Source organism: Macrotis lagotis, chromosome 1 (assembly GCF_037893015.1).
Source record: "Macrotis lagotis isolate mMagLag1 chromosome 1, bilby.v1.9.chrom.fasta, whole genome shotgun sequence".
In the NCBI taxonomy this organism is placed as follows: Eukaryota; Metazoa; Chordata; class Mammalia; order Peramelemorphia; family Peramelidae; genus Macrotis; species Macrotis lagotis.
In genome coordinates, this window is record NC_133658.1 from 849,477,097 (window position 1) to 849,498,705 (window position 21,609).

At 39.3% G+C, this 21,609-nt stretch overlaps 1 protein-coding gene across 1 annotated transcript in view; it reads right to left on the reverse strand.

Moving 5' to 3' along the window:
- Positions 1-21,609, reverse strand: part of GRIK3 (glutamate ionotropic receptor kainate type subunit 3) — a 309,202-nt gene that overhangs the window by 170,916 nt on the left and 116,677 nt on the right. The window lies entirely within an intron of this gene.

A 21,609-nucleotide genomic window follows, 5' to 3' on the forward strand; every position in this document is an offset into this window, starting at 1 on the left:
GGAGGTTGAGTAATCATGGTGCACTGCTGCACTCCTAACAATATTGTTTTGTAGGGGGGTGGGGGTAGAGAGGAAAGGAAATGATTTGTTCAACTAATCACATAACTAAGCCTGGACTTTTTTTGGGTTGGAAAACCCTGATCAAACTACAATCCAAGCTAACTCATCCTCCCCTCCTCTCTCCTTCCTTCTTCCTTCTTTATCCCTCCCATTCTGGTCAGGTTTCCTGTGCTTTAAAGCTTTTTTCACTATCACAATATGAATGTTTGGACCTTAAAGTGATCATTTGCAAAGATATCTCCTTATGTTCTGCAGAATTGTTTCTTTTTCTCTCCCAGCTTCCCTGTAGGGAAGGGAGGGGGGAAAATGAAAGGAGAGATAAAACTCCCCACTGCCCAGTCCTTGTTGCTTGCCCATCAGTCACATTGCAGGCTCAGGGGCCCAAATCCATCCTTTGTTTGCCTCTGAGGGCACATGAGAATGAAGGAGCAAGGAAGAGAAAGGCACAAACCTAAAGCTTCCTAATGACTTCTCAGTACAGGCAGTGGGTGGGGAGTTCCCAGGTCATTGCTGATATCATTAGCTATTTACCTTGCAAAAGTTCACACTTCTGGAATCCCTGTTCTAGCTGTCAGAAACACACTACATAGAGAGCTCACAGCCCTGCTAACTGTGTTCCCCAGACATGGGAAAAGAAAATATTTAGCAGACATATACACACAGAAATGCACAAACACAGAGAAACAGCCACATAGATCTTGACACATAAACATAGACATACAGATATAGAAAAATGCATCACAGACATAACATGAGACCTGAACATATGCACATAAACATGAAGACAGATAAATACAGAGGGACACAGGAATAGACTACAAAGAAAAAAAAAACAGGAAAAGATAGACACATAAATACATTTAGACACATCACAAAAAGGCACCAACACAGACACATACACAAATTCAGAATAATCAAAAAGAAGTAGTGAGTGACTTGGCAGCTTTTCCCACATCCTTCCCCTGGAAGAGCCAGTTATGTTCCATTTTAATTCCAATAGGGGAGGCTAAACTCTTATCAGGATTCAAACTCTTAGAACTGCAGAAATGCAAAGAACCCTATAGAACAGATTTAGATAATATGGGTAGGCAGGTACCATGGACAGCAACCTCTTCATTTTTACAGATGATTGAAACTGAAGACCAAAGCAGAACCAAAATTCAAAACTAGGTTATTTCACAGACCCTCTAATAGGAGTGGAGGAAAACAGCCTTACAGAAATGACAAATGAAATCCAGGAGAAAGTCTTGCCCACCAGTACACAAAGACTAAGTGGTCAAGCCAGGACTCGGATTAACATCTCCTCATTCTTCATCCAGTATCCTCTCCCCTAGACCCTCCTGCTAAGAGTTTGAATTTAACTTCTTGGGTCTCTCTTCTTTAACTTGCCCTACTTTTTATAGTTCCCAGGATAGGGGTAGAAGGTCACTTTGTTCTCCACTCTCCTATTAACTTACCTGAATTCCTTCCCTTTGCTAAGCATGGTTAATCATATTGGTAGTCACAGAAAAAGAGACTGTGTTGTGATTGGGATGGTATCCAGGTGGTGTTGGCAAATCCCAGATGTTGTGTGGAAACAAACAAACCCACAGAAAGCAGAGCTCTTAGTTTTGTTTCCCTTTCTGCAGGAGGAAGCTCTGTGTTAGTCATTTCTTCTCACTAGTTGAGTCCCAGAGAATGGAGGATGGGTTGGTGGTGTGGTCAGTATGGTCAAAGTCAGAGATTAAGTCCATCCCAGCTATGAAAGCAACAGTCAATGAAGAATTTAATGTCTTGTGACCTATCAGTCACTTAACAGATAGAAGTAACCCAACCCTAGTTTGAGAGACAATAAAAATAGCATTTACTTAGAAGTTTAAACTTTTCAATGTACTTTACATATGTAATCTCAATTGAACCATACACCATTCATGGGAGATAATGGCTATTATTATCCCCATTTTATATAAGAGTAAACTGTGGTTGGTTAAGTTAAAATGACTTGCCCAGATTCACATAAATAGCAAGTGTCAAAGACAAGATTAAAACTCAGTTCTCACTGAATCTAGGAATGCTACTCTATTCATTGTGCCACCAAGCTGCCTCTAAGGAATGGGGAAAGAAAAGGGGAGGTGGGAAGGGAGAAAGAAGCAAGCTTTTATTAAGTACCTATTATTATCCTGGTACTGTGTTAATCACTTTACAAATATCCCATTTGATCCTCCCAATAAATTTGGGAGATCTGTATCTTCATTTTATAGTTGAGGAAACAGAAACAAATAGATGTCACAGGTAGTAGGTGTCTAAGGCTGACTTTGAACTCAGGTCAACCTGACTTCATCTGCTATATCATCCAGCTACCTCATTAAGAGTAGACGATTGGGCAGCTAGGTGGCACAGTGGATAGAGAACCGGCCCTGGAGTCAGGAGTACCTGAGTTCAAATCAGGCCTCAGACACTTAATAATTACCTAGCTGTGTGGTCATGGGCAAGCCACTTAAACCTGTTTGCCTTGCAAAAATAAACTAAAAAAAAAAAGAGTAGATGAGTACTCTGTTTCCCTCATTGCATTTAAATAGGGTGTTCTTCTTATAGTTCTTTACTCACTGACTTCCCAGATCATCATATGGTGCTTCCTAGGAACACTGTAGAGAAGTCCCTGGGATCACTGCCAACTTCCAGGACTGGACATTAAATGCCAGCTCATAGGACCACTGTCAACTGATAGGGTCTCCTAAAATATTGACACTTAGGGATGATTGCTGTTGGGGGTCAGTTTTTGCAACACACAGGGGTGCTGTCCATTGATTTCTAGAATCACTGAATGCTGAAAAGTCATTGCCTGTAGCTCCCTGATAGGGCTAACTACCAAAGAATTCTTGGGGCCACTATTGCCAGAATTCCCATGAGTATCACACTAGGATTTGTAGTCCCAGGGATTCTGCACATCAATCTTGGGAGAAATTGCACACTAACTTGATTGGGTCATTGTACTCTGATTCTTAGGGTCATTGATATCTGTTCATGGGCAGAGTGGAATATACCATAAAAAGATCAGTGGAAGGCAAGAAGAGGTAAGTCTGGGTATATGCTGATATTAAATGACAATGCCAAATAAATTGACCCCTTGTGAGGCTGTGCCCAAGGGGAATAGTTTACTTCATACTTATATATTTGGTGGTAATCTTGGATATTGTCTTATAGTGTTCTACAAAAAGGTGGGAAGTAGTTACCTGGACCTCAGTTTCCTCATCTGAAAAATTAATGTTTTGGACTAGATGACCTAAGAGATTCTTTCTTCTCTTAGAAGAAGATAACTCTACTTCTACGGTCCTATGTTGTTCCTTTGGGAAGAAATAGAACTGATTACAATCATGGAGAATTACTGCTGTGGTTCAGGGAATGACATCAGAGTTAGGGAAAGGGACCTGATTGGAACATGACTAAAAGGATGAAGGATCAACTAGAACAGGGGACCATGGTTCTCTCTGTCAGTCTGTGAAATATTTGTCAAAAAGATATATTTTTCAGTGCATAAAATAAAATACATAGGATTACAAAAGAAATCAATTATATTAAATTATAATTAATAACATTTTTTAAAAGTCATGGATATCAGAATAAGAACCCCTGAACTAAATTAAGGAAATCTATATAGATTAGTGAAGCATTCTAACTATGTGGTCAAATACTGGGTGGAGAGATATTTGACTTTGCACTATGAATACAAACATGACTCTTTTGACTTTCTATAAAGTACCCAAAATAGGATGCCTGCTTAATAATACTTGTCAGTTGACAAGTAACAAAATAAAAAACAACCTCAAGATCCTGCCATTCAAGGCCTGTAGTACAGGAAATGAGGGACCACACAGAAACATAGTTTGAAATGCATGACTACTCCAAATATTTGACAATCACTGGGGGGTGGGGGGAGAAAAATTACTAGGGAGTTAGACCCAGAGGTGGGTTCTGAGACTCTGGCTAAACTAGGGGTTTGGGGAAACCAGAGGATTTTGGCACACTCTTCCTAGTAGATTGAAAAGATATCTATGAACAGCAAAGACTTGTCAGGTGTCCAAAATGAGTGAATCTAGTTGGCTGGTGAAATCAGACTCACTTGATAAGGGATTTCTGGTCAATGTGGACATCTGTGTCTACATTGTTATGGATACTGAACATCTTTAGGAAAGTACATTTGTCAGTAGAAGGTCATTCTTTACAATACCTGGATATGACCATGCAGAAGATAACCACAGTGTCTGAGGATAGACCTCTACCTTCTCAAAATCCTGCCTTTCCCTAAGAAAGAAGCAGAGAAAAAGAAGAGGGAAGATATTCTCTTCTTGAGGAGAGTGAATCATGATCAAATCAACTCTGCTATTATTCCCAAATGGAATATGTCAGCCTATTATTCTCCTAGAACCCCCTTTATCATCCCTGTAATTCTCCAGACCAAAGTGTCCTTCCCAAGCCACCAATCCCTTTTGTGAGTCATCTTCTCCATTAGAAAATAGGCAAACTACTGAATGACATTGGCTGTATAAATAATAAAATAATAATAATTAATATGTATATGGTGCTTTAAGATTTTCAAAATGCTTTTCAAATATTATTTCTTTTTATCCTCACAGATAGGAGGTCTTATTATTCTGATTTTATGGATTAAGGAAACAGATCAACAAAGGTTGTGACTTGCCCAGGATCATACATTGTCTCATACATGGGACAACATTTAGACTCAGGTCTCCCTGACTACAGGTTGAAATCCATTGTGCTATCATGCTGCCACTTGAACATGACTGGTTGTGTGCAATGCATGTTTTCAACTCTGATTCTTGGAGCACTTATATGACTGTGTACAAGCATGTGTATGTTTTACAAGCAATTGAGTGTGTGTGTGTGGTTTTGTAATTAAGCATCTAAAATGGCATAAGTATACATGTGTATATCCTTACATGAGGGTATATATGCCTGTATCTATAAGAGCTTTTTGGTCATTGGCTATAATCCAAGTCCCTAATGAATAAGCCAGGTTCAGGACAGATGGAATCTAACTCAACAAAACTGGGGATTCCTTTTTGTTTTGTTTTGTTTTTTCAGCACATAGTACTTAGGTTTTCAAGTGGAAAGAAGTTTTGTTCCTGGTTCCCAAGGCCCCTACTCCCCCAAGTTCAGAACTGGAAAGGAGTTCTGTCTCCCTCCAGAGAATAATCCTTGAAATCCTCTCAGCACCCCAACCCCCAAACACATTCCAATAGACACATTTTCACAAATGTACACCCAACTACATATATATCACAGCATATTATTCATGCTTATAATGTGCATATACACATGCCCATTTCTACACATACATGCTCCCAAAGAGATACACACAAATCTTTATCCTTTTTTTTTTTAGGTTCACTCTTTCTTCCCCTTCCCCCTCAACTTGCTGGGCAAAGGGAGAAATAGTCTGAAATGTCCAGCTGTGATATCTGATAACAATTAAAATGGGAAGCCAGAGGCCCATGGGCAAGATGATGGGGAGAAGCCAAACAGGCTAATGGGCAGGCAGAAAGGTGTGTACAAGCCCCCAGACACAAGCCCTAATAGCTGCCCAACTCAGACTAGCCTGCAAAATCTGTCTTTTGAGGTTAAATTAAAGTCCACGTTTCATTTTTGACACAGCCTAATTCCTCTCGTTTTCCCTTACAGCCGCCAAAACCCAGAGCCTTAAGTGGAAAAGATGCATTGTACAGCAAATACAATTCAACAAATATTGTGCTGTGCTGTTCATCACAGGCCCTAATGGGGAGAGGTTCAACTTTCTGAGCTTTTATTTTATTTTATTTTTCTGGATGCCATGAATTTGCTACTAATAGACCTGGTGTCATCAAAGATCCGGTAAGGCCTGGTTTGCAAAATAAATGAAGTGAATTCTACTTGGGAGCTAATGACCCAGGCTTTGCCAGGCTGGGATAGAAAAAGAGGGGGATGGACAGCCAGGATAGGGGTAAGAGTGCTGGACTATGGGGTCAGGAAACCTATTTTTTGGGGCCCTGGCTCTGCTTGGGACCCTACCTATGACTCTAAGCAATCCTTTCCTTTTTCTAGGTCTCAGTCCATCTGCTTACTGCCCGCCCCCCGCTCATCCTGTAAAATGAGGGAAGTTAAACTAAATGACCTCAAAAGTGCCTTCTGGTTCTAAAATTCTGTGCAGGAGGGAGAGAAAGGAGAAAGGGCACAGACATTTCCAGTGGAAAGAGACTTTAGAGATTGGCTGGTCCATTGCCCTCATTTTACAAATAAGAAACAAGATCCAGGGATGACTTGCTCAAGGTCACAGTCTTACTAAATAGTAAGATCAGACTTTTTGCCAAGGTCTTCTGCTGTCTTTTTTACAGTGCCACCTGACTTCTCCAAGGATAATGGGTGTGGGTGGGAGGGACAGAGATAGTGAGGGAGTGGAGAATGGGGAGGAGGAGAAAAATATATAGACAGGTAGATGGAGAAACAAAGAGAGCTGTAGGCAGAGGAAAGGAGGGGAAAGAAGAAGAAGAAGGAAAAGGAGGAGGAGGAGGAGGAGGAGGAGGAGGAGGAGGAGAAGAAGAAGAAGAAGAAGAAGAAGAAGAAGAAGAAGAAGAAGGAGAGGAGGAAGAGGAGGAGAAGGAGAAGGAGAAAGAGAAAAGGAGGAGAAGAAAAAGAAAGAAAGAAAGAAAGGAAGGAAGGAAGGAAGGAAGGAAGGAAGGAAAAAAGAAAGAAAGAAAGAAAGAAAGAAAGAAAGAAAGAAAGAAAGAAAGAAAGAAAAGAAAGGAGGAAGGAAGGAAGGAAGGAAGAAGAAGGAGAAAGAAAAGGAGGGGGAAAATAATTTTCCAAGCAATTTGCTTTCATTGAATCTTGTTTCTTCTCTGCATAAAATTCCTTTGTGAAACTGGGCTGGTAAGATGGGGGTGGGGAGAAAGAAGAGGAGATGAGTAGAAAGACACAGAGAGACAGAAACAGACAGAAATACAGAGAAGGGAAAGGAGGGAGAGCAAGAGAGAAGAGTGTGGAAGAAGGTAAAATCTCCCAGGCAATTCATTTCTGCTGAATGCTGTCTCTTCTCTGCAGAAAGCTCTTTTGTGTAGGAAGAGACCAAAGGTCTGTAATAGATTTCAACAAGTTCCGAAGAGGCTAGTCCCTGGCTGCTCCAAACTGAGTGGGAGGGTAAGAGGCTCCCAGAAATGCAAGGGGAGAAAGATAATTGGAGACACAGGGCCCTGGCCTGCCCTTTGGTTCCTGATTTCACAGATTTAAGAAGAGAAACAGATGGTACTGGAAATTCACCCTGTATCTAAGTCAGTCAGGCCCTCCAATGAACAGAGCATGGAATAGTGTGGAAAGCACTGGTGTTCAAGTCTGCATTCAACTTAGGACTTCATCTCCTGTTTCCATATATAGTCCTATACAAGGCTCTTATCTTCTGTCTCTAGGCCTCAGTTTCTCCTTTTGTTCATTGTTGTTAGGAAAGTTGAAATAATGACTTCTATGGTAGAATAAAGGTAGTACCCCCCACTTGAACAGATCTGAGTTTGAATAACACTTTACTAGCTTTGAGACCCTGGGTAAGTCATTTAACTTATCTCCACCTCAGTTTCCTCATTTGTAAAACAGGAATAACAATAAATATATCTTACAGAGAGATTGTAAGGATGAGATAACATAACATATAATGACTTGGAACCTAAAATAAGTAGGACTCAGGTTCAAATCTTAGCACTTTTTGTCCCCCAGCTCTGTGATCTGGGGCTAGTTACTCAAACTCTCTGAGCTTTGGTTTCCTCAACTATAAGGGGATAAGATCTAGACCTGTGATTCCATTGCTACAGAGGACTTCCAGGTGAGAAAACATCTTCTACCTTCTCTGCAACAGTCTTGAAAATACTTAGAGCAATTGAGTGATTAAGAGACTTGGCCAGGGTCACCTGGCCAGTATATACCAGAGGCAAGTCTTGAACCCAAGTCTTTCTGAGATGTAGATCAACCATTCTGCCACCTCTCTTCCTTGAGTTCTTCCAGGGAAGATGCTGTTTTTGCTTTTCTTCATATCCCAAATACTTAACACAGTTATTGGTATATAATAGGTGCTTAATAATTATTGATTAATTAATATACACAGTCTCAGATAACTGCTCTTTTGCTTTCTATAGTTTTTAATGCTTTCAGGATTTCCCCAATTCTCTAGATCCATCTAGGCTCCCTTTTGGCTTCTGCTAAGTTGTCACATCTTACCTGCTATTCTAAAGTCACCGTTTCTTTACCAACCTTTAAGGTCCCTTTCATGAGCAGTACCTGCCTAGACCTTTGCAAGAGCTTCCCAGTCAGGCTCCCAGTCTCTATCCTATTCAACCCATCTTTCACATGTGACCAGGTTAATCTTTCTGCATCCATCTGTTCATGTCTCTCTTCTGCTCAGAATCCATCAATTGCCTCCCTATTGCCCACTGAGTAAAGTTCGGACTCCTTTATCTGCCATTTAAGGCTTTCCACAATCTGCCAAAGCCCTATCTTTTCAGGTCTATCTCCTGTTAATCCCCTCAATGCACAACATGCTGCAGCCAACTTGGGCTAGTCTGTCCATTAGTATATACTCCAAGTTCTTCTTCTGTGATGCCTGGAATCCTTCCCAACCACCCCACCTGCTATTAAATTTCTACCCATCCTTTTAAAAGTCTGAATTGAATGTCACCTATGCCAGGATGCCTCTACTGATCCCTCCAAATGAACTTTCCCCCCTTGGACACACATAGCCTTTTGTACCTCTCTGATACTCAGTAGATCAGGAAGGACCTGGAGTCAGGAAGGTAAGTTCAAATCTGGCCTCAGATCCTTATTAGCTGTGTGACCCTGAGCAGGTTACTGAACCTCTGTTTGACTTAATCCATTGGAAAAGAAAATGGCTAATCACTCCAGTATCTTTGCCAAGAAAATCTCTTGGATAATCTTGATGTGCTATAGTCCATAATGTCATAAAAAATCTCAAATGACTGAAGAGTAACTGAACAATATCATCTCCCTGATATACATTTATTATTAAGGGAGAATAGAGAAGAGAGAATTAGAGTTTGAGTTCAGAGGAGCTGTGTTAAAATCTCAGCTCTGCCAATACAACCTATGTAAATTGAGAAAAGTTTCTTTATCTATAAAATGAGGGGAACTGAATTATCAATGATTCTCAAAATTTTTGATATTGTTCAGTTGTACCCAACTCTTCATGACTCCTTTTGAGATTTTCTAGTCAAAGATACTGTAGTAGTTTGCAACTTCCTTCTCTAGCTCATTTGACAGATAAGGAAACTGAGGCAAACAGGGTTCAATGACTTGCCCAGTTACACAGCTAGCATCTAAGGTCAGTTTGAACTTAGGAAAATGAGTCTTCCTGATTTCAGATTGTCCTTTTACTAAACTACCTTAGCCATTCCAAAATTTAATGCCCCCCAAAGAGCTCATGCTTCTATTTGATATTTACCTTACTAAAACTTCTTAGAATTGTTGAAAAAATAGCTTTAACTTTGTGGGCCCCCAGGGACACTAGCTCTGGAGTCAGAGAACCTGGTTCAAATCCTAATTCTGACACTACCTGGGCAATTTTAAGTCACTTTACTTCCCTGGGCCTTAATTTTTCTTGCCTGTAAAACAAGAGAGTTGACTTAGACGCCCTGTGAGGTTATCTTCAGCCTAAGAGCTATGCTTCTAAATTTTTCATCAACTGGCTCCTTCCATTTGCTTACAAACATGCCCAGGTCTCTCTAATCTTTAGAAATAAAAGTATTTCCTTTGGAAATAAAAACTCTTCTAGTCTACCCAACTTCTGCCCCAGTTCATTTATCTTTCACTGCTAAATTTCTTAATTAAGAGGTAAAGGAAATGAAGTCCTCTAACAATCAGAACCGTCCAAAAGTAGAATGGACTGATTCCAAAGATAGTGGGTTTCTTCTCCCTGGAGGTCTTCAAGCAGAAACTGGATGACCACTTGTTAGGTGCATTAGAGTGGTGATTTCCTTTTAAGTGTGAGTTGACTTAGTTATCCAGGGAGGTCTCTTCCAACTTTCAAATTGTGCATTTCGTGGGAAAAAAAGTTGTTCCGCTTGATGCCATTATTTCATCCCTGCCTATGCCCAGAAATAGTTGGGCTTCTATCCCAAGTCCCAATGACCCACTCTACTGTAACCTCCCTCACTATGACCCTCTAATTGACAAATTCACTCTTAAAAAAATGAGCCTTTATCTTCCTTGATTCCAATATCTTTTGCCCTCTTAATCAACTCTTCCAACTACTTTCTTCCCTTGGCTTCTGGTGCAGCTTGACCTTTCAATACCTACATTTCTTACCATTTCTCTGTTTCCTTCAATAATTCCTCACCCTTTTCCCAGGACCTTAAATGTGAGTACTCCTTGAAGTTTCATCCATGACTCTCTTCTTCTTTCTCCATTCTCTTCTTTAGTAAAGCTTATTCACACAGCTTCATCTACCACCTCAAAAGAGATGACTCCTGATTTATATGTCTCATTATCTATGTCTCCACTCTTGACCTTTATTCTAGGCCTAGACTCCAAGGTCAGTTTGATGAAGCAGTGGATAGATAGAGTGCCAGGCCTGAAGTCAGGAAGATTCATCTTCCTGAGTTCAAATCTGGCCTCAAGTCAGTCAGACCCTGGGCAAATCACTTAATCCTGTTTGCTTCAGTTTCATAGTCTCTCCAATGATCTGGAGAAGGAAATAGCAAACCACTTAGTATCTCTTGCAAGATGTGGCTACAAAAATTGAACATGACTGAAAAACAACCACCACAACAAAACCCAAACCTATAACCACTCACAGCTCAGCTCTACTTCTTCTTTTTTGGGGAATGTACAAAAATTCAAATTGTTGAACTTCATCCTTAATAGTTTCTTTTGACTGGACCATTTTTGTGATTCTTCCATTGCCTTGGTTTCCCATGTCAAAAATCTTGGGGTGATCTTTGGTTTTTCCTTCCCCCTCATTTTTTTATATCCAATAGCCTCCAATTTGTGGTGATTTTGTTGTGGAATTATACCTTGTACTATACAGAGGCAGAGTATCAGAGTAGAGAGAACACTGACTGACTCTCCAGCATTTGTGGTGATTTATGGTGATTTTTGTTGTGGAATTATGCTTGTACTACACAGAGGTAGAGTATCAGAGTGGAAAGAACACTGACTCTTCAGCAGAGGGCCTGGGTTCAAATCTCATTTCTGACATTTACTGTTTTTGTGACCCTCCATGGGCCTTCTTTTCCTTACCTGTAAAATGCAGGGTTTGAACAATACAATCTCGGAGGACCCTTCCCAATATACATCTATAGCCCTATGCTCCCTTCCTAGCTCAACTGTCAAGACCCTAACACAGGAACTCATTATCACCAACTTGTATTATTTCAACAATCTCATTTCTGTCTTGATTCTTCATCTATATTGTCCCTCAATCAATCTTTTGAGTGCAGAATTGGTCAATTCACTCCTCAGCTCCAACCCCTACATTAGCCCTCTATTTACTGTACCAAATTCAAGTTTGTGTGGCATTGAAGGCTCTACACAATCTGGCATCACTCTACCTTTCTAATCTTATCTTCTGTATAGAGTACTGAGCCACTGAGCAATCCTAGCTTAATGATCTTTCTTAGAGAAATCACCAAACCTGTCATGACTGGCAACATTTTGGCATAGGAATTCTTAATATTTTTTATCCTCTGGCAATCTGGAGAAGTCTGGAGATCCCATTTTAGAATAATATTTTATAACATTTAAAACATAAAATAAAAGGCAAAGAATTACAAAGGAAACAAGTTATATTGAAATAAAGTTACCAAATTTTAAAAACACAAATTCACAGACCCACTATTAAGAATCCCTGTTTTAAGATATCAAGTTACAGATGAAATAACAGCATTTTCCTTGATGGAGTGAATTTTCAGGGTGAGAATCCCCTTAAAATTTTTGATCTCAAGAACTCTTTATCCTCTTAAAAATGACTGAGGACTACAGAGAGTTTTTATTTTATAGGTCATATCTATCAATATTTACCACATAAGAAATTAAAATGGATTATTTTTTAAAACATTAACTTATCTAAAAGTAAAAATAACAAACCCATAATATGTTAACACAGATAATATATTTTATGAAAATAACTACATTATTCCAAAGCAAAAAAAAAATAGTGAGATAAATGGCATTGTTTTACACATTTGTGCAAGTCTCCCTAATATATGGCCTAATAAGAAACAGCTTCTGCATTCAATATGTTGCAGTATGCTGTTTGGGTTGAACTATATAAAGAAAATCTGTCCTCACACAGATATGTATTTGGAAAAGGGAGGCATATTTTAATAGACAACATCTTAGAATAATGAAGGTGGTTTTTACCTTGAAGATCTTGAGAATCCTCAGAAGTCCTTGGACTAGACTTTGAGAACTATTGGCTTGCACAATGAAATCACAGAACCTTACTCCCTTTTAGATTTTTAGACAAATTGGACAACTCTATCTCTTGGTCACAAATATAATCTGATGGTTCTATGACCACATACTCAACTTCACTTTTTTTCTTGAAAGCCTAACATCTCCTGCAGGAGACTTCCCAGAATCCTTATCCAACCCATATCACATAGCACTCTGTAACTTTCTAAAATGTCATATGATATTCTATATTATAGGTTAGCATCTCTTTCCTTCTTAGCTTGTAAACTCCCTTAGGTCATGTCACTGATTTCAACTTTGTATTTTTTCCCTGTTCTATACCCAGGAAGCACTTACTAGATTTCTTGTATTGCATCTACTGTATCCACAGAAAATTTAAGGAAAGCAAACACTGTGTACACAGACCAGTCAAGGTAGGACAATTTAAATCCATACCCAACTTGTCCCCTCCCCCAAGGACCAGCTGAGATAAGATGAATGATTGACAAAGCTTGAAAGATCCAGAAGTTCTGTTGAATGATCTTGCTAATGGTAAATTGATGAGATTGAATTCATTTAAGTAGGAAATGAACCAAATATATGCAAATGTAGCTGAATATGCATTATTTAGACTAAAACAAACTAAGAATGAGACAGGAAATAAAGAAGAGGGAATTATTAGCTTGGCAGCTCAAAGAATTGGAAAAACCTGAGCCATGTTCCAGTTATAGAATGGCATGAAGATTGTTCCCAGAATCCAAACCAATTAACCATAAATTGATAGCACACTTGAAGACTTACTATCCACATCTCTCCAAAATCATGTTCTAATAATGAAGGGGGAAAAGTTGTAGTTATGTATATGTATTTGTGTGTGTGTATGTGTGTGTGTTTGTGTGTGTGTGTGCATACATGTAGTTTGCTTCCCTGAAAATGGCAAACTTGGGGAAATCACAAACAGATCCAAGAAGTAGAAGAGGTGACACCAAAGCCCCATGTACTTGGCCACACTTCCAACTCCAAGCATTTTCACTGAGTTTCCTCCCTTTTCACCACCTCCTAGTTACTTGGTTTCTTTCAAGTCCCACCTAAATTCTCATCTTCTGCAAGAGGTTGGTAATTAAATCTAGTGCTTCCCTATTTAACCTGTATATATCTTGTTTTACATAACTGTTCTCCCCCGTTAGATTATAGATGCTTTAAGAGCAGGTTTGGACAAGTCATTCCCCAATTGACAAATGGTCAAAGGATATGCAATGGCAATTTACAGATGAGGAAATAAAATCTATCCGTAGCCATACTAAAAATTGCTCTAAATCATTACTGATTAGAGAAATGCAAATTAAAGCAGCTCTGAGGTACTATCTCACATCTGTCAGATTGGTCAATATGATCAGAAAGGACAATGTTCAATGTTGGAAGGGATGTGGGAAATCTGGGACACTAATACATTGTTAGTGGAGCTGCAAACTCAACCAACCTTTCTGGAGAGAAATCTGGAATTGTGCCCAAGGCAATAAAAATGTGTATTCCCTTTGATCCAGCAATATCACTACTTGGTCTATATCCTACAGAGATCATGCAAAAGGGAAAAACATCACTTGTACAAAAATATTCACAGTAGTCCTGTTTATGGTAGCAAAGAATTGGAACTCAAGTGAATGTCCATCAACTGAGGAATGGCTGAATGAATTGTGGTATGTATTATGGAACACTATTGTTCTATTAGAAACCAAGAAGGATGGGAATTCAGAGAAGCCTGGAAAGACTTGCATGAACTGTTGTTGAGTGAGATGAGAGAACCAGAAAAACACTGTACACCCTAATAGCAACATGGGGGTGATAATCAACCTCAATGGACTTGTTCATTCCATCAGTGCAATAATCAGGGACAATTTTAGAACACTTGTGACAGAGAATACCATCTGTATCCAGAGAAAGAACTGTGGAGTTTAAACAAAGACCAAAGTCTCTTACCTTCAATTTTTTTTAAAAAAAAAGTGTCTTATGTACTACATAATTTTGCTATTTCCAATATTTTATTTTCTCCTCAAGGATATGATTTTTCTCCCAACACATTCAATTTCAATCCATATATAGCATGGAAACAATGTAAAGATTATCAGACTGCCTTCTGGGGGGAGGGAAAGGAGGTGGAGAAAAATTGTAAAATTCAAAACCTTACAAAAATGATAGGTAGAAACTACTATTGTATGTAATTGGAGAACAAATAAAATATTAATTAAAAAATAACAAAATAAAAAAGAGCAGTTTTTGTCTTTCTTTGATCCCTAGTAGGTATCACAATATCCTTGTTGACTTGACTTGACTTATCTTATAATCTGAGGATATAAATACAAAACTGAACACAGTCCTTACCTTCAAGGCACCAACATTCTAACTTATGTTCTAATGGGGGCAGATAACACATATAGCTGCTCACTCCTCTCTGCATCTGCTGCTCTGCCTAGTTGTCAGCTCCATGGAACAAGAAGCTCTGGTTAACCAGCTTAAGCTCATCATCAAGCTGTTAACTCAAGTCTTGATTGACATCATTTTCCCCAGTCTCTTCTTCCCTCTGATTGGAAGGCTGGAAGGTAGAGTACCAAATTCTTCCCAATACCTTCCTTTATGGAGGGGTAAAACTGGACTTGACTCCCTCATTCTACTTTGCATCTGCTGCTCTGCCTAGTTGTAATTCCAATGAACAAGATGCCCCTGTACTTTGTACCTGCTGGTGTCCCACACCCTTTCCATTTTCCTCACTCTTTTTGTATTTTATCTTCCTACAAGCTCCTTGAGGGCAGGAAATCTTTTTATTAAATATATCCCCTAGCATGAGGCCTAGCACATAAAGATCCTTAAATAAGTTTTTTTGAATTGGATTGGAGTGGTAGCCAAGGAGTCATTTTGGTTTGAAAATTTGGAGGGAGAGTGAATAGAGTCACAGTGGTGACATTCTTTCCAGTGATGGGGGAAGTATTGACTTGACTGTAGTTCCAGAATTGGAAAGGGAAGAGGACAGAGGGTAGCCATGAACAGTGGCTGGCAAGAAGGAACAAAATAAGTCATGGCTGGGGTCACCTAGATATCATGGACCATGTGAGGCACTTCCCAATGGAGTGGAGGGAGGGAAATGGGTCCTAGCCTAATTCCTGAGTCAGTTATTAATTCCTTCCTCTCACCTCGAATTACATTGTATTAACTTATTCATATATATCTCATTTTCTCCCTATTAAAATGATACTTTTCTTAAGATCAAGAACTTTTGAATTTTTGTCTCGGTTCCCAGTCCAGTGCCCAATGCAGGGTAGACATTTGACAAATATTTATTAATTGAATGGATGGATAAATATTACTATTAAGAAGATGTCTTTGTAGGAATAATGGAACCATTGAGACTAACACCAAGGATAAAATGCTTTTTCCCTGAATACTTTACAGCATCTGCTTCTTTAGAGGTCAACCAGGCCTCAGCTTTTCTTCTACTTCAGTGGTTCTAAGAAGGAAATTCTGAGCCTGTCTTTTTTTCATAAGAGTCCTGAGGGGATTCATGCTGGGCATGGGAAGCTCACACCTGAGCATAGCTACAGCTGCAATATGAAGAATTTATAATTTCTGGAACAATCACAGAGGGAGAATGAAAGAGAGCAAACAGATGGTCAGCCCAAGAGGAACATGAGCCCTCTTCAGAAACTAAAAGAACCACAGGAAGGCCTCCAGATCTCTGGGTAGACCCCCATGAAAGACGGGTAGGAAAACACAGATGAGAGTGGCAATGCACAAGAAAGTTGGTAATTATATCCATCCACCCACTCATCCAACCAACCAATCATCCCATCATTCACTCAGTTAATCAACAAGCATTTATTACATTTTTCCTCTAAACCAGATATTGTACAAGGAGCCAGTGATAATGAGACAAAAACAAACACTGCCTACCTTCAAGAAGTTGTATTCTAACATGAGAAATAATATGCTTTGATGAAAGAGAAAACTACATATTCTTATGGCATCAAACTCAGCTATCAGTGAGGTTACACACCAGAAAATTCCCTTAGAAATCTAGAAGACACACTTTCTCTCTGGATTATTCATAATCTAAAAGGCCAGAAATGCTGACAAATCCAGAACACAGAGAGGTCTGTTTAGGAGACTATAATACAACTGCTCTGGGTCATGGAAAAGCACCATGTGAAAGCTGCAGTAGTTATCTGGAGGAGATCTTGTCCATCTATATGCTTCTTAGGTCTTCCTTCAATTCCATCCAGGTCTTTCTAAGGCAGGAATCCTACTCCACAGGTCCTGAGGAGGCAGAGTATGATACATGACCCAGTGTGGTACATTGTAAAGGGTTCTGACCTGGAAGTCAGCAGACCTGGTTCAAATTCTGGGGGTTCTTTGCTACTGGTGTGATCTTGGGAAAGTCTCAATTTTGCCAGGTTCTTTATCAGTAAAACAAGATTGGACTTCTGAGGTCCCTTTCTCCTCTATATCTATAAGCCTATGAAAGAACCCTGGATTGAGAGTAGATCTGACCATAAATCTAATTTAGTCATCAAATAGCTGTGTGATCATAGGCAAAGTCTGTTTCTCTATCTGGACATTTTTTTCCTACACTATAAAATGAGAAGGTAGGTTTAGATTTTCTCTAGGGTCCCTTCCAGCTCTGTTCTTGTATGACTGTGGATTCTAGAATTGATAGGAATATGAATATTCCCAAAAAGATCTAAAGTTAAAGACTAGAATCAAAGACCCTCTAAGCTATAACAGTTGGCTAACATTTAGAAAAGTTCTTTAAGGTTTGCTTTTATCTCATTTGTTCTTCACAATTGTATGAGATAGGTATCATTTTTAGTTCCATTTTATAGATTGGAAACTGAGGCACAGAGAAGTTAAGTGGCTTGTCTAGGGTCACACAGCTGCTAAGTATCTGAGATGGGACTCAAACTGAGTTTTTCTTGACTCCAAGATCCAATTCTAAGCACTGCACCACCTAGTTGTCTATAAGAAACACCTTGAGGTCATTCAGTCCATACTCTGTCAACACTAGGCTGCCAAAGCACCACCCTGAGCTAATAGCTGTCTTTTCCTTTGCTGAAACCTTTCTAAAGATCCCCAGAGGTCCCTGACCTGGACAGGCAATTAAAAACCACTTCCCATCTAGCCTGTATACTGCTTAGGCTGAATGGAAGAATCTCCATTAAAGATGGAGAATCAAGTTGATAAACTCAATTAATAATATATATAACTATAAGGAAAAAGGAGTGGAAGGAGGGAAGTTAATGCCTTTCCAGGATCTTAAGCTGGGAGGAAGGAACACCTCTAGATAGATATGGTTGAAATACCTATCAGAATCAGAAATGAATAATTGCTAATGATGACCAGCTTTATCCCTAAGTTCTGGAGATTCTGTTTGGTTTCTTATTCTTATCCCTATCCCCATGTCTATTCCTATGTTCATCTCTATCTCTATCTCCATCTCCATCTCCATCTCTAACACCATCCTTATCTCTATCCCTATCTCTGTCTCCCTCTCCATCCCTATCTTAATCCCTGTCTCAATTCTTATGTCTTGATCTCCATCTCTATCCCTATCCCTTATATTCTTCTCTGTCTCCAACTCAATTTAACCCCTATCTTTATTTCTGTCCCTTTCCTGATCTCTATCCCTATCTCTGTATCCCTATCTCCATCTTCATCTCTATTTCTATCCTAATCCCTACGTCTATCTCTGTGTTGTTTCTTAAACTAGTAAAATAGTTCTTTCACTCCAATTGTGTCCTCTTAAAAGAGGCAAAGAAAAGTTTTAGGCATCATGGGTTTGGAGAACTCAGATCCCTTCCCTTTCCAGAAATGAAGTATACCTGTACAACTCAGTAAGTGGGGAATGTCTAGAAACCCAGAACTAGCTATAGAGTCTGATTATGACTTATGCCATCTTTGACCTCCCATAGCTTCTAGATCCCATTTATTTCCTAGGTCACCAATCAGTCAGTTAATAGGGATTTATTAAGTGCTTATTACCTTGTCAGTAACTGTACTAAGTCCTGGACAGCAGCAAGTTTTCTGTCTTGCAAATTAATATCATTCAATATCATTCAATTTTGTCTCACTCTGGTAATGAGTAACAGAGATCAGTAGATATCAAGACATAGGAACTAGGATAGCTGTGATGTAGGGGCATGAAGGTAACCACTTTTGAGGTTACTAGGCACTGTATCACTGTGAGGTTGCTCACATATATAGGTAAAATCAAAGGGAAACAAGATTTATGAACCAATTCTAATTTTGGAAGGAGAGCAAGGAAAGGAAGAAGGGAGACAAAAGTTAGAAAGACAGATATGTAGAGTCAGATATGCAGATTGACATAGAAACAGAAAGGCAAAGATAGAAGTGTGTGTGAGGCCTCTTCATAATATCCCTTGATAATTTCCTCTGTCTGGGTAGTCTAGCCTGATGCTTCACCCATCTGTCTGAATATTCCTCAGTGTCTTTTGCTTTATCTCCACCTAGAACATGCCTGCTATCTGAAGAAGTCCCCAACACTATCCTGAGCCATCTTCTCTTCTTCCTCTAAAGTAATTCATTTGGTAGATTCATCATTTCCTAAATTCAATTATTATCCCTATGCTGATGTTTTACTTATCCAGCCCTAACCTCTCTCCTGATCTCTAGATTCACCTCTCTGATTGCCTGTCAATCACATCAAACTGATTGTATTGTAGACATCTTAAATATGTCCAAAACTGAACTTAGTATCTTTTTCCTCAAGCCCTCTCCCCCTTCTAAACTTCCATGTTTCTGTCAAGGGCACTTCCAACTTCCCAGTCCTTCACCCTTGTCATCTTCTGAGGCTTCCACAACTCTGGCCCAAATTCTCATCCCCTGGACAACTGACAAAGACTTCTGGTTAGTCCTCCTGACTCACCCCCCCCCCCACATACTGGCTGTAGTCCATCTTCCAGTAAAATATCAAATTAGTACAGAACTAACTGAATCATCTCTTATGTACTAAATTCTAATGATTCCACATCATCCCCAGAACCAAATATAAAATCCTTTGTCTAGCATTCAAAGCCCTTCATAATCTAGTTGCCTCCTACCTTTTCTGGCTTGTTCCACCTGACTTCCCTCTAGGTACTCTTTGATCCAGTGACCCTAGTCTTCTTCCTGTTCCACAAACAAGACTTCCTACCCCTCATTTCTGGGCATTTCCTCTAGCTGGAATGCTCTCTCTCCTCATCTGTGTACCTCCTGGATTTCCTGACTTTCTTCAAGTCTGAGCTAAAATCTCATCTTTTATGAGAAGCCTTTCCTGACTGACCTTAATGCTAGATCCTTTCCTTTTTGATTATCTACAGTTGATTCTCTAAATAACTTGTCAGTCCGTAGCCACTTTCATATTGTCTCTACCATTATCCTATGAGCTTCTTGAGAATAGGGTTTGATTTTTGTTGAAGTTTTGTCTGTTTCTTTTCTTTTTTTTTATTTTACCTCTTCAGTGCTTAGCACTGATGCTTAATAAATTCTTATTTACAGACTAAAGCAATGGGTGGCATTCCTGGGTGACTTTCCCACTTTCCCCATGGGTACTGTGTTTAATCCTTAAAGGTTTTTTTTCTTTAACCTGGGATGCACTGTGGGCTGCCTGGGGCCTTGGGCATAAGAGACAAGGAAAGCAATAATAATTCCATGCAAGAACTGATGATATGACAATGGTTTCTGAGTGCTTAAGTTTTTAGAACATGCCTATTCTACAGGACCCTGACAGAAGGATTAAATCTCTGCTAGAAACACACCTAGAATGTATACCTACCTGTCTGTTTAGGCTAAGACAAGAGGACTCTTCAAAGACCCTTCTGGGTTTTTTATTTTAAATTTATTTATTTGTTTTCATCCATTTGTATATGCATATTTCCAAGTTAGAAAATTTCCCTCCACCCTCTCTTTCCACTCCCCTCCCCTCAGCAGGGAATAGTTAGGTCAGCATTTTACATACATATTTTGTTAAACATATTTACAAATTAAGAACAGCTAGGTGGTGCAAGGGCAGTGAGGTGGCACAGTGGATAAAGTACCAGCCCTAGAGTCAGGAGTACCTGGGTTCAAATCTGGTCTCAGACACAATAATTACCTAGCCATGTGGCCTTGGGCAAGCCACTTAACCCCATTTGCCTTGCAAAAACGTTCCAAAAAAAAAGGGTTTACAAATTAGTAATTTTTGGCATGAGGAATTAGGATTAAGGGAAAGAGATACATAAGAGATAATTTTTATAAAGTGTTCATCAGATTTGGAAGGGTTGGGTTTTTTTCTCTGTTTTTTGTTTTGTTTTTCTTCCTCTGGTTGGGGATAATATAGCTTATAACCAGTCAAATACAGTTGTGCTAGCTCTCTGGATTGCAGAGGAGTTGCATCCATCAAGGTTATCCATCTCATAATGTTGTTGATGTGTACATTCTTCTCTTGGCTCTACTCCTTTCACTCAGCATCAGATCCCGTAAGTCATTCCATGCTTCTCTACCATTTATAGTTTCTTATAGAACAATAATAGTCCATAGTATATGTACCATAACTTGTTTAGTCATTCCTTAGTTGATGGGCATCCCTTCAATTTCCAATTCTTTGCTCCTACAAAAAGCTGCTATGAATATTTTGGGACATGTAGGACTTTTCACATTTTTTGCAATTTCTTCAGGATATAGATGTAGAATTAGAATTGCTGGGTCAAAGGGTATGAACAATTTTATTGCTCTTTAGGCATAGTTCCATATTGTTCTCCAGGAGGGTTGGATCTGTTCACAACTCCACCAATGTCCCAATCCTCCCACTGATGCAGGGGAGATGAAGAGAATTGTGAATGTAGAAATTGGGTGGAGATGTAACAGTTGACTAGAAGTAGAGAATTATAATTGCAATAGAAACAACTGTAATCTTAAAAGCTGCTTGGGTGGAGACCCCCCCCACCCACCCATGTACCATTGATTCATTATTTAATGTAAAATTTGTATCTTGATCTCCTTAGGCTTTATCCTCTACCTAATTCCTGGTCCAGTATAGGGAAAGGGAGTTCACCTTTTGCTCTCTGGATTAGAGGCAAGATATAAAAAACTGGGTTGGACCCT